The sequence below is a fragment of the Homalodisca vitripennis genome, unplaced genomic scaffold (genome assembly GCF_021130785.1).
Source record: "Homalodisca vitripennis isolate AUS2020 unplaced genomic scaffold, UT_GWSS_2.1 ScUCBcl_5136;HRSCAF=11727, whole genome shotgun sequence".
Classification (NCBI taxonomy): Eukaryota; Metazoa; Arthropoda; class Insecta; order Hemiptera; family Cicadellidae; genus Homalodisca; species Homalodisca vitripennis.
The window spans coordinates 29,395-35,085 of NW_025781248.1; positions in this window are offsets into that span (position 1 = coordinate 29,395).

Here is a 5,691-nt window from a genome sequence, read left to right on the forward strand (position 1 = left end):
CAGTCTGGCCAGCTCTAGTAGTGTGGGTTTGGAGACCTACACTTGTCAACCTCCATGTGTCCCGAGGACGTTCCCGCGGCACCTTCCGGTGGGTTTATCGCGTCCACCTCCTCCTGCAGGACACCGATTCTCTTCTGGTGTTTCGTCCTCGGCCGGAAGTATAAGTGACCACTTCGTTGGGTCAGTTAGCTGGTCTAACTCTTTGGCCAGATCTTCGAAGGACCAGTCCGGTTCCTCCCCCGGAAACAATTCCGGCTGGCTGCTCTTGTTCTCGGTCACCGAATCCTCCCGAAGTTCTTTCGCCATCTGCCGCCTGAACTCTCGGCCATCTACTCGCAATTCCTTAGCCTCCCGTCCCCCGCAGATGGCTCCGGCGATAGCGCAGAGGAAAAACCCCGCAGTCCACAAGGTTGTCCTGTGAAGGACAACTCCGCTCACCGTAGAGGCACCAACTCCGGGCCTCGGTCTTGGCCCTCATCTCCTCCTTCTTCAGGTATTCGCGCAGAAGATCCATCGCCGGCTTGTGGTTTCTTCCTTTTAGGGAGTCGTATGCGCTGATGGTTTCCTTCCGTGGCTCTACTACGAGAAGCCACCAGTGGCCGACGTCCGCCCAACTCCTCATGTACGGGGACGAGGATTTTCTCATAATCCACACAAGTCCTGGTCGCGATGGTGACCCCGCGCTCGCTCGTGGCCGGATCTCTTCAGCACCGTGAAGAAGTAGGAGTCCAGTGCGAGGACATTTGGCAGGTTATGATCCATCGCATTCCGTCTCTCCAGAAGCCGCAGATTACCGCCGAAATTACCTCGCCGTTTAGCAGCTGTCCAGGAAAAAGCCGCTCTGAATCGCAGCATGGCAGCAAACGGACCTGTTTCCTTACGGACTCGTGCCATCTTCCTTATCTGTCAAACTGTGGAACAAAAACCCAGACACACAAGCCAAGCTCTAGACTACCGTGCAAAGCCACAAGGTAACCACTCAAGCACACAAAAACTACAAATGCAAATAGCAGGGGATAGTGCAGTTAGCGTGCAACCTGCAACCCAAAGCAAGAGTTTCAACACATGCAGGAATCACAAAACTAAACTAGACATCGCTTATCTATAACGTGCGAAGTTACAGCCTACTACTTACCCAGTAGGAGCTGCAACATCCGGCTTATTCAGCCAGATAGACGTGTTCCCTTAGTCGACATACTTTTTTAAGTCTTTTGACGTGAGCTCGTAGCACATTCTTTTTTCGACCACAGAGGCTATAGATGTTTGATCCGAACCTTTCTACAAATTTTATAAGGCCCGTCGTATTTTGCCGCTAGCTTCGAGGCGAAAGGAGTCAATCGCCGACGAGAGATGGTGTTGTTTCAGCCACACCAACTCCCCAACCCGGAAATTTTCCTCTCTCCGCCTTAGGTTGTAATATTTTGCTTGAGATCGACTCGCTCTTTCTAAATTCGAATGGCATTGCTTGTACAGTTTCGCGAAAGCTTCTAATCTTTCCCGGTTCGTATCTGTCACATGAGACTCGGAGTCATTTTGCCCATTCTGTACCTTTAGGGGGCCATGGATTGCATTCGGTAACCGCAATTCCCGTCCAAAATTTAATAAAGCTGGAGTAAATCCCGTAGAATCATGTACGGCGGTGTTCATGGCGTACCTGAATTCGTTCAAGTGTATGTCCCAAAGCCGTTGATCTTTCTTTGACGTACTGTGCGATCATCGTCTTTAGGACTCGATTCGCCCGCTCCACCGGATTCTCTTGAGGCGTGTAGGGTTGCTGTCAGTTGATGTTCGATTCCCCAACTCTCCAGTAAATTACGCCATAGCTTGGCCGTAAACTGCGATCCATTATCAGTGATGGTGACCTCTGGTGCGCCGTATCGAAAAAGCACCAAATTTTTGAAATGCGTTCACAACATTCGTCGCGGTCACTGATTTTAACGAACACAGTTTCTACCCATTTCGTGAAGATATCCTGTACGACTAGGATAAACCTCGCACCTCTTCGTGAACGTGGCAAGGGTCCTATTATATCGGCTGTGACCTTATACCATGGACCAGTTGGTCTCCGAAAGTACATCTTTCCTGCCTGGTTTCCGTTGTTCAACCTTGTGCGCCTGACAAGGACTGACATCTTCTAACATAATTCTTCACATCCGTGAGCAATCCCGGCCAATAATACCTCTCTTGGACTCGCTTTGCCGTTTTTCTTATTCCGAGATGGCCGGCCGTTTCGCGATCGTGATTTTCATTCAACACAGCTTCTCGCTTGTCTTTTGGCACACCACAGTTTCCAATTTAGAGAGTCGTCGAACCTATTCGCCCTTCCTCGGGGCTTATACTTCATAAGGTTTCCTCCGGCAATCCTTAAATTTCGGCACGTGTCGGGCTTGAAGGTAACTCTAGCGAACATCTTGTGGTACCAATCTCGCTTTAAGTCCGATTCCTTTTTCCAAAACTTCTGCGCTAGAGCATAACTGAGCGCTGTTTGCACCCTTCTACGGGGTAGCGAGACAGAGCATCTGCCACTCTGTTTAGGTGTACCCTTCCGGTAATGAATCTCAAAATCGTTTCTGCTGAAGTTTCTAGGCACCCACCGAGCTAGTCGTCCCGTCGGCTGCTGAATATTCATCAGCCATTTGAGAGCCTGATGATCGGTAACGGCGATAAATTTGTACCCCTCCAGATATGGCCTAAATTTCTTTACCGCCCATACTAACGCCAAACATTCTTTTTCGGTAACGGTGAACTTTTTCTCACCGTCGGTCAACAATCGGCTAGCAAATGCTATAACGCGTTCTCTCTTATCGATTTTCTGAGTCAATGCTGCACCCAGTCCATCATTCGAAGCATCTACTTCTAGCCAAAACGTTTGTTGAAAAATCGGGACACGCTAGTATTGGTGTATCGGAAAGCTTATCTTTAAGCTCGAGAAAACGCACTCTGTTGTTCGTCCGTCCAATCCCACTTTTCACTTTTCTTTAAAAGTTTGGTTAGAGGTCCTAGTTGATTTGGCGAAATTCTCCACAAATCTTCTTATACCAAGAAGCGAGTCCTAGGAAGCTTCTCAAAGAGCGAACTGAAGTAGGAGTGGGGGAACTCTCGGATGGCTCGTACCTTTTCTGGGTCTGTACGAATTCCGTCTTTATTTACAACGTGGCCTAAATATTTTAATTCTCGTTTGCAGAATTGACATTTCTCTGCATTTGGTTTCAGCCCAGCGCCTCGTAGCCTATTGAAGACATCCTTGAGGAGCGTTAAGTGTTCTTCAAACGTTTTACTGACAATAATTAGGTCATCTAAATAAGCAAATGCTTTTGGCTCTAGCTCGGGACCTATAATTTGGTCTAGTAATCGTTGGAACGTTGCTCCAGCAGAATGCAATCCAAACGGCATTACCCGAAAATGGTACAGGCCCTTGCCAGGTACGTGAAAGCAGTGAGAGGTTTGCTTTCTTGCGAAAGGCGGTACCTGCCAATATCCTTGTTTCAAATCAATGGTAGAGATGAAGGAGGCTTCTCTCAATTTCTCCAAAATCGAATTTATCTGGGGCAATGGGTTACGCGTCTTTCTCGCTGACGCCATTTAATTTTCTAAAATCTATGCAGAAACGATATTTCCCACTGGGTTTCTTCACGAGCACTATCGGAGAACTCCACGGGCTCGACGATGGTTCTATAACTCCATCTTGTAACATCTTATCAACTACTTCCTCGTTAATGATCTGTTGCATCGCCGGATTTCTAGGATAGTATCGTTGTTTTATCGGTTCGTTCTTGCTGAGTTTGATTCGATGCTCCACCAAAGTTGTTTTTCCCGAGCAGGACTCGAATTTAGGAAGCTCTTCCTGTAAAAAATTCGTTCAATATGTGTCTCTCTTCGTCATCTAGTGAACTAACCTCCTCTGGTACTCTGTCGCTATTCATACAGCTGACGTCGGTCAAACGACTGTCATATAGATCTCCGCCGCAGTTAACTGATACCAAATTTAATGGTCGGATCAGGTCCATGCCCAGGATGATCGGGGCAGTCAGCGACGGCAAATACGCAGTTGCTACGTCCAGATCTCGTGATCGGTGATGATTCTGCATTTAAAGCGATATATGCTCGAGACGGACACTTGAGTTATTGTCGGCTAGTGAGATTTTGAATTGTTTCCTCGCAGGTAGAACGCCTACTTTCCCCAGGAAATCGGCTACTTCTTCATTAATGAGTGACGCCACTGCACCGGTATCAACCAACGCTTTGAAGTTTCTTCCGTAAATCTCCACGTTCGTGTACGGTCCTTGGGTCATCAATATCGATTCGATTGTTCATGCCACAAAAATTTTTAATTTTGTCGAGCCATTCATTCCATTCTTTTGGGGTAGTCAGTTTTGACTTCGGTTTGGACTCCGGTGACCCCCAACTCCCGAAGTCCTCGCTTCGTTTCCGATTGCCTACAATCACATGATGTCGTTTTAACACCTGGCTTCTTACAGTTGAAACATTTCAAATTCCTTGGTTTTCTACAATTTCTATAGAGATGGCCTGGTATTTCGCAATTCCAACATACTATCCCTCGGTATACTATTAGGCTTTGACGGGTTATTTTGGTCGTCACAAGTTTGCATGTGTGTAGTGGCTCTCTGATCGGTGGACGGTTCATTGAAAGATACTTTCCGGTGCCCGCTGTCGGATGGCCTGGTTTGGCGCAGTTTCAAGTTTGTCCTGAGTTTCCGTTCTGGGATGTGCAGTCCTAGACACGGCATATGCTTGAAAACTTTCTTTCAGTTGCTGAGATCTACCTTTGCTTTGAAATGCTGTTTCCGGAACTAGCGCTTGAGCAGGACTCGGTGGAGGGCGATAATTAAGTTTTTCTCGTAGACAAGTTTCATACTCATCAGCAACCTTCATTAGTCCGGCTAAGTTCACGAAATCTCTCCTTCGAACATACATTTTATACGTCGGGTGCGTATTATTGTAGATTCTCTCTAACTTCCTCAGTCTCCCGAAAATCCTCCTCTTCTTCTGATGAGAGTAGACAGAGCAACAACGTATTGTTTAAACAGTTCTCCATCGCCTTGGGTTCGTTTTCGAATTTCATCATCCAGATGAACGATATACCCCGGTGGCAGGTACTGTATCTGAAAGTCTCGAAGAAAATCTACAAAGTTTGCCCAAATATCTCGATTATTTCCTGTACCACAAAAGTGCACTCTCTTTTAGCAGTTCAGGTAGAGCTTTTAGCATTCGATCTTTTTGGACTTCATAAGCATCCATCAATTCGTGTAGTCGTTCTAAGAACGATATGGCGTCCAGTATCTCTCCTGCCATCCAAAACGAAGATTCCATTTGCGTACCATATTGCACAATGTAGCGGTGTCTGAAATGCTGTGTGGGTTACTCTCGAAACCAGACGGCCATGTTTCCTGACTGCGTATTAGTGAACTCGTAATACTGTTGTGGTAGCGAGTTTGATGGATGTACGTTCCGGGATGCCATCAATTCATACTCTGAATTCTGGCTCAACTCTCTCGGGGTTGTTTGTTCGAAAGTAGTTCCTCTAGTCGCTACGAGTTGGGACTGTGGTCGTACAGCTCCTGACATTATTCGCTTAACTTCTTCGAACGTAGCGGTAGGCGGGAGACCAAGCATCTCTCTAATAACTTTCCATCTCTGTTCCTGTCTTCGATTGCACATTTTCGTTATTTG